Source organism: Neopelma chrysocephalum, unplaced genomic scaffold (assembly GCF_003984885.1).
Source record: "Neopelma chrysocephalum unplaced genomic scaffold, ASM398488v2 Primary Assembly neopelma1_75, whole genome shotgun sequence".
Lineage (NCBI taxonomy): Eukaryota > Metazoa > Chordata > Aves > Passeriformes > Pipridae > Neopelma > Neopelma chrysocephalum.
This window is the reverse complement of record NW_020897736.1, coordinates 1,029,856-1,045,129: the sequence shown is the minus strand read 5'-3', so window position 1 is coordinate 1,045,129 and position 15,274 is coordinate 1,029,856. Positions and strand designations below refer to the sequence as shown.

Here is a 15,274-nt window from a genome sequence, read left to right as displayed (position 1 = left end):
ACGATGATAAAATTTATTAACAGCTCAGCAAAACACTGAGTTTATCAATTGTGTTCTCAATTGTAATAACTTAGCTGTTTTGGTATGTAGATACACCTTTTTGAACATCATTTTGGAAAATATTAATAGTGATGGTGAAATGTGTTTCACATCACATCCCATTTAAAGGTGTAACATCTGTTTTAATGTGGAGTTTCAGATTTAGCATTATGGACAGCCACAGTTAATTTATTTAGTTGCTCAAATATACTGACAAGTAAACTGACAAGTCAGGGATAAACCCCTTTCTGTTTAACTAAGGGTTGTTAGTTTGTGCCTGTTTCAGCATATGAAAATGAACTTGGCTTTTTCTTTTGAACTCTGCCTTTAGAAGTTCAGGGTGGGGAAGTACAGTGTTTATTCAAGAAAGCTGTGAATCTATGTACCTCAGCCAGATCATCACTTTGCAACATTGACAGGTAGTTAACAAAACAAATGGCTTAGACAGCAAGGCAGGAGGAGCTGGGTTCTGTAGTTTCTTCTCAACCTGTCTAATGATAGAATCTGTTAGCATTGGGAAAGAGATGTCTTTGTCCTTCAGATTTTTTTTTTCAAACATGAAATATGGAGGAAATTCAAATACATGGTACTTGTGGTATCAAGTGTTCATCTGAATGACTTTAATAAAAGGTGTGCAATCTTTTACTCACAAGTATTCCTTGTTAACAAGTGTCTCTCTGGACAAAATCTCCTCTGTTTTGTATATTTGAGGAAGATTTTAAGAGATTAGGCCCAAATTACTGATGGGAAAAATAAGCCTAAGGAAACTGTTTGCTTGTAGCATATAAGAAAATATATTGCTGAGTTGCTCCCAGACCAAAATCCTCATGCAGTGCTGCTGGGACAATTCAAATGCTTGAAGTCTTACGAGGGGTGTTTTTATGAAGGGTTTGTAATGTCTAAGTATTATTCAGCATATAATTTCTCTTGGCAGTTATATAGCAGTGTTCATGACTGTGAGTTGTATAGAGCCACAATGCCTTTATTTACTTTCTAATCATAACAGGAAGTGAGATATCAATATAAATTACTTTGGGAGTACAAATTTCTCAAGCAATATTAAAATTGCATGTGGGTACTACGTAGTTTCATGTTTTGGAAGGTAAATTTCATAAAGTCGCAGAAAGGATTGGGAAGTTTGGGTCTAGGATTAGTCTGTTGTGAAAGCTGACCCTCCCAAACCATATGAAAATGAGTTTGTCCTCCCAGAGACTGGGAAAATCCAGGCAGCTGGAGATGACACTGGCCAAACCCTGAATTGTTGCCTTCCCAAAGTACCGTACCCATACACTAATGAAATAAAATAAACCCAGGCAGAACTTCAGTTTTTAGCTAGTTAGGTACAAGGTTATGGTTCACTCAACAGACAAATAGATAAATTCATCACATGGGATAATTATTTGCATGGACAATATAAATCTCAAAGGTTTTAAAGAATCACAAGTGTTTTGACTGGAGATTTTCCATCCTCAGACAACTGGACATATCAAGTGTAACTGTTAGGACAAGTGTGTGCATATACATCTCTCTCTCTCTCTTTCTTTTTTAGTGAATTCCATGTAGTTATTTTCTCTTCATTAGAATAATACCAACAGGAAGAAGCATTTCCTACATTTTGTCCTCCCCGCTTTTCTCTTCTATTTTTTTTCCTAAGTGAGAGGAGAAAGGAGAGAGAGAAATAGGAGTATAAAACCTAAATGTCAGAATAATTTTTAATATGAATTGTAAGTGAATTATTAAAAAGAAATGAACTATTTCCTTTTACATTAGAATAGTTTTGAAAATTTCAAAATCCATTTGAAGTATTTTTATGGATTTTTCAATGCATTCTTTAACTGGTCTTTATATGTCCTTTAAAACTGTTTGAAACTCTGAGTGACAAGAATGAGTATCAAGTTATTCTATGTTTTCTTACTATTTCACATCAGGCAGGATAACTCACAGTCAGGCATTCCAGAAATTATTATAGCTTTCTGTGTTTCAGATCTTGAGTGACTATTTTAAAGTATCTTGAAAGGTCCTGATTTTTAGAAAATGCATAATGCACACTTCCTAAGAGTCTGGTTTGTTTTACTGATCATGGTTGAAAACTTGACCAGAAGATTAAAATTTTTTGATCAGAACATAAACTCCTCCTACTGGAGGATTTTTATTGATGTTCCTTCTTGGTGTGTTTGAAATGCCTGAAGTTAATCCATACATTCCACTTCCAAGCCATGTAAATTGCAAAGGAAAACAATGATTCCATTTGCAGGCCTTTTCCCTCTCATGATATTTTTGATTAAAGGTTATTGTGGTTTAGCAGAACACTGGCAGATCCAAAGGCACCCTGCTCGTAGTACAAAGATCCTGATAAAGCCTGATGATTAATAGCATGAGGTATTTTTATGGACAGAATGATCTGAGTAGAGAGAATTCAAAAGAAAAACAAAAGTTTCATAAAAAGCACTTAGTATATATGGATAGAATTCATGCAGGTGCAGCTATACAAGCAAAATTCAAATAGAGGGTAGGTAACCATTGTTGTTTTGCCTGTAGCAGGTTAGATTCCATATGCCAGCTGCAGTTTATGTGGGCTTCTTTATTTTTGCTAAAAAGTGCTATAGTAATAGATAACTTCTGCTACACCAAGGACATAGCATTTTGATGGGAAAATTAGGAAGAATATCTAGTAGACTGCATCTCTATACTCTAAAAATACTTAAATTTTATGTGAATATTAAATAGGGAAGAGAAAAATATGAGGATGTTTCAGTGGTTAACTTGGATCAAATGGATATTAGATACCAGAAAAAGACCTGGTACAGTTGCTTTTAACTTTTTAGCACGTGTGATGTGATGATATTGGATGACATTTTGTGTATTTGTTCATATGTTGCTTGACCACATTCTGAACTGTCAGTGTAAAGTCAATTTTTTGGAATTTTCATTACAACCCCAGATGTAAAAAGCTTAAGAAAAATGTAAACTAATTTCCAAAATGGCTGTTCTTGGGCGTATAGCTTTTAAGTAACTGTAATTGCCCTGTTTTGATATGATGCCTCTCAAATTAGTAATCTCTGATTATTGTGATTCAACAGATTTCTGTAAGACTTTGGAGGGTATTTTTTTAAACTTTGTAAAGGATTATTTATTACCTGAGCTATCAGGACATGGGAAGAAAACAAAGTGAATAAGCTATTTGTTAATCATCTCAATAGCATGGGAATTTAAACAAATGTTACATATGCTTGCCAGCAAATGGTCAGCTTCTGAAGCAAGTGTTTAGCCAGTGAACTTCTGGGTCTCTGGTGATGTTCTTTCATGTGCTTGTTGAGAACATGACTATGCCAGCATTTCTTCTGAAGATGTTAACTTAAAAGCAGCATGACACCCAAGAGAAGTTGTCAACACTGCAGTTGCAACTATTCTTCATTATTCGAGTGACATAAAAAAAATAACTTATTTCATGAGAAGCAATGGAAGTGTTAGAGCATATCAATCTGCATCCCATCACGGCCTTGTTCCCGTGGCACAGGAATTTCACAGAGTGATGCTCAGCTGCATCCTGGCTTTGAAGAGAACATTTTGTGCTTCTGGTTTTGCATCCTGTTATGAAACAAACAACAAGTTTTGAATAGGGGGAGGCAACCAAGGTTGGCTTTGTTGCTTTATTTCTTATAATGCAATTAGAATGTGCCGTGCCATATCTCAGTGTGCCAGGGAAGGACTGGAGAGCTGGGTTGGGAAACACTCTGCTTCACTTTGATCTGTGAGGTACAGTAACTTCAGTGCCAGCAGGAGAGCTTTCACAATGCAGTGATCTAAAGCAGCTTCTGTTATTTGTTTTCTGATGTAGCCTCCCCTGTCATTGCAGCCTTCCCCCAACAAGGTACAGTCTTCCAGAGCCAACAGCACAAGCTGAAGCCCCATGAAAATTCCAGCTGAGTCTTTGGAAGCTTGTGTAGCGCTCTGGGCCCTCACCTCACATCTGTCCTCTCATAGTTTTGCTGCTGTAGTGCCAGACTGGTTTGATGTGAGCTGGTCTGGGCAGGTTACCACAGTGCAGTCACCCACTGCTGTTGCAGGGCAGACATGTCCTGGTTGGACAGCATCAAATGGAATCCAAAGTGATCTTGAAATCCAGCAGTGGCTGTGTCAATGCCTATGTGCTCCTTGACCTCAAACAGTATATAGCTGGTAAATGACTCTACAAAACTGTTTCAGAGATTCATGTGAGTAGCAGGGTAGAGACTCCTTCCACAGAGAAAAATAATTTTTTTCAGGTTTTATGTTAAAAATGCTTGAAAAATGCTGAAAGTGTTTGATGCCAAAGAATAGTTACCGCAACTGTAACTGTGGTAAAGACTGGAAAGCAGGACCATGTCTATCACCAAAATGAAAAATTAAACTAGAAACTGTTATTCATGACTGATATTTCGAATCATTCTGAATCCTGGATTTCCCATTCCTTTCTGAAGAGCCTTTAGAATAGAGTAGGAGTAAAATTTATGCATTTCTTTAAAAAGGACTCTTGAAAACCTACACATATCCTGGAGAATGGCAAGTTGAACCTCATTTCTCCTTGTAGGTTTTGTATGGTTTTTTTTAAAATAGTCCAAGTGGAATATTATTAGTATCAACTTTACAGGACAGCTGAAGAACAATGAACTAATAGGGTGATATTTCCTACTGTGTTGTGTAAAGATTCTCCCATAAGCTTCTTTTTTTCTGATGTTTATCCCACTAAAAGTAAATACCATACCTGGAGGGCAGTGCTGAGATGACATGTGCTTGGGCTGCTGGCTACACCAAACACAGCTGTTGGTGTTTGCAGACAACTTGGCCACACACCGCTGTTCAGCATGTAGTCTGGAGGTGATGAGAGACTGCTGAGATCCCTGCTGAGGAACAGAAGAAAGAAGCATCTTCTCCTTCGCAGCTTCTATCTAAAAACAAGTTAATCAATATGCTAAACACTGATAGGAAAATACAGTCACTTAGACTGATGTTCTGGGGAGGTCTGGAAGGCACCATTTGTCCACAGCAAAACTTTGTCAAGGAAAAAAATTATCTTTTGAAGGGATGAAAGGAGTGAGAAAGAAGCTGAAAATATATCTTTGCCTGAAGGGTAAGAGACACAAAATACTGATGGCTGCAGAGAAGCACATCCCCACTGACCCTTTCCAATGTCTCTACCACAGTTAGCAAAGCAAGCAGACAAGAATGGCTAGAGAAATTGTTCTTGAAATGGTCACTGGAATTATCCTCTTTTGGAACACAATGAAATGAATCCGCCAGTCTTATCAATTTTTATTTTTTTTTATAATGCTTTTTGATCTGAATGGCTTAATAAACCCACACATTTATGCAGTAGCTCTCATTTGGGGTAAAAGTGGTACCGAATACTTGGCAGGGACTGTGTTTGCAACATGTTAGTGCTGTGCCTGAAAGGCCAAAGTGACAGAGCAGTCAAAGCTCTTGTTTGGCCGGTGTGGATGATTTCCATCGTTACAGACCAATTCTTTCTTTCTCTGTCATAATCTGTTATCTCATAAGAATAAATTAATGCACATTTTTACCTTAACCTAACTAATTAATTAGTAACTAATTGTTCTCAAAATTGTCCATTTAGGCTGCACATGTAATACTTTCTGATGTATGATTGATCCTTTTTTTATTCTCACTTTTGTTCCTGATGACTATTACCAATCCATTTTCTTTAATTCTTATTGAGCTTGAGTTGATATGAACAGGTTTTGAAAAACAGTGACTGAGACCTCTTTACTGAGAGGCAATAGCTATTATAGATTCTATTGATTAACAGGTATAATTAAGGTTGGTTATAATTTTTCTGCACTGCCTTGCACTTATCCACACTGAATTTGTCCTGTTATTGTCATGTCACAAACAGTTTTTACAGCTCTTCTCAGTTATTTTTCATTTTGCTCATGCTGAATTCTGTGCCTTCTTGCCCTTCTCTGCATCCTTTAGGAGCAGGTTGAATGGTTCTGGTCCCAGCTGTTCGGGACCAACTTCTGCTGCAACTTGGGGTGCAAAATCACCATTTAATATCTACTTTTTGCTTGCTCACTTTTAAAGGAAAGGATCTTTTAGCTTTTTACATAACAACTGAGGGTCCTGAGAAATCTTTTCTAGTACCTTGTGTAAAGTTCTTGGTTTGATTTCTATTTACAAGAGTCAGCTCGTTCTCCCTTCTATCATTTTTATCTGTCCACACCATTCTGTTTTCTCTTACAGAGTCAAATCCCTTGCTCAGCAGGGAAGAAAAACTTGCTAATCTGTAGCTATTCAGATTTATCCTCTACCTTTTTAAAAGCCAACCAACAATACCACTTTAATCCTGGTGAGATGTCTCTCCATCCTGCTTCCTCTTCTGAAGAGAAGTGATTTTCAGGATAGGTGAGCAAGGACAGGACAGAACTAGTTAAATATCAATTTGTCTGATCCTACAGGAAGATGATCTCTGGGGTTTCCTTTTCATGTGGGATCCATTGTGTTCAGTTGAGTTCCACATACTTAAAGCCAACTGAAATGCATTAGTGATGGTAGTGTCTCCCGAGGAGACCATGCTCTTAGTTTGCTACTATGTTCATTAGTTTGAGATTGCTTTTTCATACTTAGAGTTACATCTATGTCCATTTATATCATCAACTGAGGGAGTGTGAATGAGAGTAATTGGAAAAAGAGGAGTAACTGTCAGAAGTTCATACTTGAGGTTCCCTTAAGTGGGGCAAGAAACTGTCATTGCTTTTTGCTTCTGCTCCTGAGATAAACTTTGTGATTATGAGTCATGTAGAAAATGGCTTTATTTGCAGGACAAAACTCTCCAACCATCCTTTTTCATGTGCCAGCATTACAGGGCTACTTTTCACGTAGAAACTTAAATTGTGACCTGATGGTTTTTTTAAGGTGGGAAGCTGATTTAAGTTATTTGTCTTGCCAGCTCTGCATTTCCCTCCCTGCCTCCCCCCCCAGCAAACTGCCTCCCCAGTCAGTCCTGCATGCATTTGTTATGGGCATGTTAAGCAAAAGTTGAAGTTACTGTCTCATGTAGGTGCTCATCATTTACTTATTCTTCCTCAGGAGAAAGAAGTTCCTTTTGCAACTTCCTGACACTCATTCCTTATTAACAAGTTTTCTACATAGCAGAATGATGGAAGAGATTGAGATCTGAGAAAAAAATACTCTGCATGGGTTCCTGTTTGCAAATCAGACTTAATTGAGTGATTTTTAGTATAGATCCAGCACGCACTACCGTGGTTTTAGGAAACATGGATAGGAACCCAGGTTTCATTTCTACAGAAAGTTATTTCAGTGTTAAAGCTTTTAGTGCGCTGCTGCTGCTTCTGTTCATTCCTTTAAGATCCTCTAAGCAATTAAAAATTACAAAATCAAGTCTCTTTAAACCTGAAACGTGTTTAAAAAATCGACTGAGACAAGCAGTATCCTGATTAGAAATTTCAGTCTTTAGGATATAAAATGAAAGTCAGTGGATACTAACACTGCCTCCATCTAAAGGTGCATCAGTGGTTTTGTGGGTTCATGCTCTACCTGTTGTCTATTGCATTACCGAAAAAACTATTTGCTTTGCACTTGATTGCAGCAGTTTGACATCAGACTGTGTTCTCACTTCCATGTTTGTGTTTCAGGTAAAGATGGAATATGGAAGCAGTCAAGTTTGCAGTATGTTTGTGTCATAGTGTCAAAATAGGAGGGGAATGTTCCTTCCCAGCTGTTGTATCACAAAAACTGTGCATCTGGCTGGTCTGCTACATATTTTGAAAACCCTTGAGTCCCCACCTATGGGGTGCACAGCTCACCCTTCCTTCCCAGCTCCCTGGAACACCCACTGTGTTAATCCATTTTCTTGTCCAGGGCATTCACACACTCTTGAATCTGGACCAGATGCTGGTGGGTGAGTCACCACATCAACAGATCCTGCTCTTCAACCAGCAGCTGCTCAGGAGTAAAGGAGGGAATAAAAGAACCCAGAGCATAAAAGCACAGAAAGGGAAGACTTTAAGAAGGGGAAGACTTGAACCAGTAGTATCAGGAAAGTATCATGGAGATTTGTTAAATGGCTGAGTAGTCTCTCTAGTGAGCTGGTGAAGGATCTATTTGATCTATGTCTTAGATTGGTTAAAAATGCAATGGCAGGCTCGTAGATGCTATGACCAGAGAGATCTTGTTTCTCTTTTTTCCTTGGCCACCGGCTTTTAAAAGGAACAGTGTTTGCAAATGTTAGGCTTTTCCTCCTCATCCTAAACCAGATGTTTGTTTGATACCTCCCTCTAACTGAATAAGATTCTTGCATGCTGAAAAATAGTTCAGAACTCACTGAAGATCTTAAAGTATATTATTTGGATGGACACTTTAAAGAAGTTCTTCTGTGATGAAATTATTATAGAAGGCTTATCAGAGCCTGGAGGAATGCAGCTGAGGGGGTTGAGTTTGCCCTATTACTATGGCTATGCCATCTGTATGACATAGAACCACTTTAGTGGTGAATACTCGCTCTTAGCAAGAAAAGAGTACAGAGAAACCCTGGTTATGAGACCACCACAATCTAATCTGTCTCCTTTCCCTAAGTTTGTGGTTAAAATCTGTTGGCATATGGCCCACAATATATTGCCTCTCTTACAGCAGAGCAAAAGTATGCAGAAGTATTTCCTCCAACAATCAAAGCTTCAGTACAAAAGTAGTGACCCAAATTAACTGTTTGGAAGAAAAAGGTTAAAGGTGTTTTAAAAAAGCATTCCTGACCAAACTGAAATAAATCAGCAAACTTCACCCACACATCCTCCAAACCTGCAATCAGCAATAATTTCATAGAAATAAAACAAATGGATTGCCACATTCCTCCATGTCTATTACACTTCTGTCTTCATTGCAGAAATTACTCAGAAATGAAAAGTTGGAAGGAAACTTGGCTGTTGGTAATAGTTTTATCACTTGTACTACAGCAAACATGCTCTCTACAGAAATTTCTAGGATGCACTGTTTCTGGTTCTACTAAGTATTTCAAAATTCTTCATATAAAAGCTCTAAAGCATTTTCTGTACATAACAGTAATGAACTAGTGCTTTGCATAAGTGCATTAGAGCTACAATTCAGTTATGCCTAACAAATTTTAGCCCCCATTCAAGAAAGGAGCCTGTTGTTTAATAGAAGGACCTTAACATGCATGTAAGCTGTGTTTTGTATAAGGTTAAGGTGCTCCCTGGAACTGGGGCTTACCTTTAAAATAAACTATTGAATGGAGTACACCAATGTTTTTATTTTCAAAGCAAGTAAAAACATTTATTAATTTGGGAGAGACATTGAAATGTGTTCTTCTCACTCATAAAAAGCACAAACTTTATTATACCAGCCAAAACCACAGATAATGGCAATGTAAATATACTAGAAATGCAACATTTCAGCTTGACATGGTAGAGACAGTCTGACACTCAGGCATCTTTGTGCTCCATGCCAGTGCTACCTTCCTGTAAATAATTTCTCTGAGCAGCAAATTATTAACATTGTCTTTTGGCTCTTAGTGCAGGAAGAATGGCTGGCACTGACCAACAGGATAATGTGGTAATTCCTAATAGAAGCAGAACCAAGGAAAAGTCAGTTATTCAGTGCTGATACTGATTTGTGCTCTGGAAATGGGAAGATGGTAGAAGAGGGCAGTAGACTCTGTCCCCTTTTCCCCACTTGTGCTGGAACTGTGCATCCCTCTTCTTACCAAGGGCTCAGGGTGGGATAAGGTGCTGCTGTGATAAGGAGAGTGATAATCTGCAATTCATGTCCCTAAAAAGTGCATGAGGGAGGGAAAGCTGAGCAGGCAACGTCTTGGGGACACTACCAGGAAAAGGCCCCAGGGGAAGGTAAGGTGAGAGTGGCTGGGAGTAGAGACATTTCTCACAGAACTGAAACCTTGCTCTGTCTTTGACACCTCTCAGCATTTCTCTGTATGGTTTATTAGCATTGAGATTCTTAGTAATACTATGATCTTTTCTTCTGTGAAAATCATAGATGCATCAAATGCCATCTACATGAAAGCATTCACTTTCCTAAATTGAAACCTGATATATGTTGCAGTAAGGAAAGAATTTGATTATTACTGATTTTACTACTTTAGTATCTGGGTTCTCCTGAGAGAAGTTTAAATCTCAATTACGTTTCAATTTGATATAAAGGAATAACTTGTGAGAAAAAGTTATAATTTCAAAAGTTGCTATAAGGAGTCCTCAGAACTGAAGCTACTTTGCTTTTGATCAAACATATCCCTGGTATAAATTGCTTCAGTATATACTGACAAGTATTGCCCAGTATATCAGCCATACTTGGAATATTGAGGAATGTGGTAATGTGGTGTTATTTGACACTGTGACCTTTGCTCAGTCATAAATGCACATGGCACAATGGATATCACATTTTACACCACACAATTAAAACTCTTTTAATTCTTTAAAAACTTAACAGTAAATTAAATGTGGTTTCCCTCTCTCTCCCTCATATCCCCATCACATATAATGCAGAACACAGAGTTTAAAGTCTCCAGCTGTTTATGTTCTGAAAAATGCACATCAGTCAGAAGACAGCAGGGTTTTGGCATTTCCCTTTTATTAATATACCTTTTATGGGGAGGAACAGCAGCTGTAACTGAAAAAAAACCCGTGTGAAAGAGAAATGATAAAGAGAGGGATAGGTGACAACACTAAAGAGACAGAGGTGGAACAATTGAAGGAAGCACATACATCCAAAGAGCATCTCTTTAGGTATTCTCCACTTTCACCACAGTGTTTTTCTTAGAGTCTTCCCTGCATTTCCCCATGATTTCATCAGTATTGTTGACACAAAGCCAACTAAGTGTAAACCATCCCTTGCCCCCCAAAAATAAAAGCAAAATTCACAACAGGTGCAGTGACACAAAGGCACCATTCTTGATAAAAGGCAGTACCTGGAGCTTGGCTATAAAATATAAACATAACCAAAATAATTCTGGAATACAGATGTGAAATGGGGTGATACTCAAGCTCATAAAAGTCCTGCAAGACTCATATCCTTTAGATAATTTTTATCTCTCTGTATAGAAAGAACAGTCAGTGTGAATGTGCTCTGCTTTTAGTGCTTATTTTACACAGGCAGTCAATGTCAATGCAGCAACAAGGATGAGAAGTGCTGTAATATCTTATTTAATTAATGAATGCTGTAAATATCTTGTGTTGCAACACAGGTCACATCTAGCCATGATGGAAACAAAAATCCAGTAAATATGCTGTTTCATATGTATAACATGTAGGATAAGTTTGTCTGTCTCACTTCACTATTGCCAACTCTGACTCCCAGCACTCTTGAGCTAAATTGTCCATGTTTTGCACTGTGACAATTAATTGTTCCAAGTCAAACCAAGCCTGTGTTAGAACCCTTTATATCTTTATTAAGCCATTGAAAACTTCTGTCCAAAGATTTTCACTTCCTTCTGCCTTCTGTGGCTGCCTTATAGGTGAAAATACCAAAGCACAACCAGAGTTATTAACTGTAGTCTCTCACACAGGTAGGACCTAGGTGCTCATGCTACTGGAAAATGATTTTCTGGGCTAGAATTTCAGTGACTTTTCAAGTGTTGTAGTCAGCTGTAGTTAACAAAGTCATTTGAGATTCAGCTGTCCTTTATTTTTATGATGCAGCAGTGGTTATTAGGTTCTTGCAAATGAGTGCACTGCTGTTGCTGGTTCACTCCTATCACCAATCTGCCTGCTACTGCACAGAGATAAATCAAATCTTGAGTATCTGTTTTCTTCAGTGGCATGTGACTTATCAGATCCACACTATATCAGCTGTATTTACCTACAAAGATACATGCAGAATATGTCCTTACCTTTCAGGGACTGATACTTTTGATAGGCTGAATTTCTTGATGCTTAGAACAGGTAGGAGTCTTCTATTGAACAGTCATTTCATCTTCTCCCTTCCTTCATAATACTTAGTTCTGCACAGCTCTGCCCACCCACAAATCTCAAAGGAGAGCAATTTTTGCCTTTTCCTAGTTGTTTGTTCATTCTTGGATTGTCTCACTTCCCTGAGACTCCAAACTCTTTTCTTATCTGATTTTCTTCTTAACTCAAAAGTATGAAAGAAAAGAAACACTCAAGTCTCTATAGCTGTCAGTTTTGCCCCATTATGGACTTTAAAAACCCCCCCAAACTTACACATTGGCATTACCTTCCTCTTGTGAGGCTGACTTCTGCTGGTGGGAGGAAAAGGTTGAAATTATAGCAATAGTTTATGACCAGTACCTTTAGCCTATGATGTTTATTCCTTTCAATAAGAGAAGTTGACTTATTACAGACATAGATAAGAATTTTGATTCCATTAAATGTGCTTTGTGTGAGAACGTAAAAATGGAGATCTTTCAAACTTCAAAATATAACAATTTTTCCCACTTGTCCTTTAGATGAGATGTAATGTGAAGACATTATAGGGTGTTCAAAATATCCATGGTAGTCATTATATCTTCTGATCCTACTGTGCAGTGTTGATGTGCAGCAGTCCACGGTAGCTCTGCTTCTGCCCCAGTTGGTTTCCTTCATCTCTGACTGGGATGAATTTTAATGTATGGCCCAAGTCTGGAAGTCTTAAAGCAGCTGACTTTAGAGCAGTGATTGGTATTCCTGTTGGTTAATTTAAAACTAATTCAAATACAGCCGCAGTGCATGGTAGATATCTTGCAGCTATCAAGCTGTTAGGTCCTATCAATGTCAAAACAATTATGCAACTACAGTCTGGGAGAACACTTGCTGTCCTGGGATTGTCCCCTAAAGTACTTCTGTGGAGGTTGCTTAAGGAGATATTGTGCTGTCTCACTGTTAATTTTTTCAGCATACCTTCATAAAGCTCCTCATTCATATAGGGAATTCATGTCACAATTTAGGTATGTGATATCTTTGTCTCTTTGATCCATACATATCATAGCCATAATATTTTCCTTACATAGCAGTATTCTTAGACTATGTATGTCTGCTGCTATCAGGACAACCACCTTGTGTGGTTAAAGAGAAGATAAAGAATGACCCTTACTAAATAAAGAAGAAGGGTAGAAGAAATGGGACTAACAATAGAGATGGTATAGAAATTGTTACCATAGCAATTTCTTCAGATGAGCTAGAGAATGTTTAATTGCCCAGCCCATCATGGTATGGTTTATAAATTGATTACTCAACTCACAGAGGGGAAGTAGTCATGGGGCATGCCTCAGAAATTTTATTCTCATCTGGGCTCCAAATGTGAATGGCCAGATTCAGCTTGATATGATTAGGAATAGCAGAGATGTTTTTGTCTAGACTGCAAACTCTCTCGGATAGGAACCAGGGTCTTTATTATTTGTCTATAAACCACTTATTTTGGGTAGTGTCCCTGAGCATGTAGAATAAATAATGACATGGAGATAATGAAAACACTCAAATCTGTGCATTGGTGACCAAACTATTGCAGTTTATTGAGAGTGCTTTGCAAGCCAAGGACACCCTGCTGGCATTCCATGCTCATTTACTATGTGGTGTTTTCCTCCCCCTGTTTCTGTCACCATTAGATCCACTCAGAGTGCTGCTGTGGGGCTCCTTTCTCATCCTTCAGGTAAGCTAGGACATCCTTCCATCCATCTCAGATTTCATTTTCACAATCTCTTGCAGCCTTGCTTTCTGTATCCAGAGGAAAAATTCCATCTCTGATATCTAGATCCTTAGTAGCATAACCTGTTGAATACACTCTTGTGCTGCCTCCTGCACTTGGCAGGTGCTCCATAGCACAACATCCACAACAATGTCTCATTCCTTCCCTTCTACCCCCACTCCAGTACCTTCCCTTGCTTGTGTCCACAGAGCAGTGAGTGGCCCCCAGGAGTGCTGTCGGGGGGATAATCCATTATATTCTGAGTTTCCAAGTACATTTTGTCTCTTCATATCCAATGGACTTTGAGTGTACAGAGTTTTGGGGCACAGATTATCCTTCTTTAGACTGGCATAGATTGGTTCGACACCTAGCACAGACAGGGCCTAACTGGTGCATGTATTTTGGGAGTATGTGTTATATAATGACAGAGAAGTGCAAATAGCATTCAGCCTTTATGTAAAATTTCAGAAAGTCTGTTCTACGTGACAGTGAAGACTTGTTAAATTTATTTAGATGCAGTCTGAAAAGTTAATAGGAATCAGACTGGTTGTCCCAGCTTGCTGTCAAAGTCAAATCAGTCTTCCCTAGAAATCTCCCACAATAGAACAGTAAAGAGGAGTGCAATTCTCAAGTGTCAGGTAATTAATATACAGTCAAAACACAGTAGTAGTGATTGTCTGTGTGGTGGTATGAGGCAGAAACAACCTCTGCAACTGATGCACATTATACAAATCCCATAAAGTATGAAGTACTGCACTATCCAGGGTTTCTATGTCTGAACATGCTCCACTGCTCATAGCTTTGGATTTTTGCAGTTTCAGTTTAGAAAATCCCAGTTTGTTTTGCTCGCTAGGTTTTCTAAGATCTCAACAATCAAGGTTTGCCACCAAAATGGAAACTATTTTTTACATTTTTAATTTGCTTTCTTTATAGTACATTTCTATCTTCTGGACTCTTCTTCTGTTACATCAGTGAGTGCAAAATTCACTGTAGCACTGGGAACAAGTCCCACCTGTGCTAAGAGCACATCTGCTCCATACCAGTTTACTGCTTTCACCACCTGCATCCATGTTACAGGGGAACATCTGGATACTATTACAATTATAGAAGGTGCAGGTTTTATTCTTGGTGCAGGATTGGACTCTGATTTCACAACCTTCCTCGAAGAGTGAAGCTCATGTAAATACATCCTGTCCCATTTATAATCAACATATACTTACCATCAATAAAGCATAATGGATCTTTATGCTAATTATATCTCCATCATCATCAAGCATAATTGAGGTAGTATTAATAATTACTGATGCTAAAGAGTAAAGGCTATGAATTCAGGACTCATCATCTGGGAGAGAATTGTACTCTTTTCTTATTTCAAGTAGCAGATTGGTTGTGGATTTCTTTATCTCCCAGAGAGAGGAGAGATGGGAGGCACAAGGCTAACTGGTTCTTGCTGACTTGAGTTCTGTTACACAGACAGAAGCAGACACTATTTATAATCCTTCAGAATTGTTTATAGAATATATTCTTACTCTTCCCACCCAACAAACTGTAGGAAAATGTCACTGTCCTTGAT

The 15,274-nt window shown here is 38.3% G+C and overlaps 2 long non-coding RNA genes across 3 annotated transcripts in view; one reads left to right on the top strand and one right to left on the bottom strand.

The window, feature by feature from the left end:
- Positions 1-15,274, top strand: part of LOC113970038 — a 124,255-nt gene that overhangs the window by 32,256 nt on the left and 76,725 nt on the right. The window lies entirely within an intron of this gene.
- LOC113970039 lies at positions 3,359-7,677 on the bottom strand. Its single transcript, XR_003535035.1, has 3 exons — positions 7,613-7,677; positions 4,784-4,919; positions 3,359-3,627 (listed from the first exon to the last, which is right to left on the bottom strand). It is a non-coding gene; the product is annotated as an uncharacterized LOC113970039 (long non-coding RNA).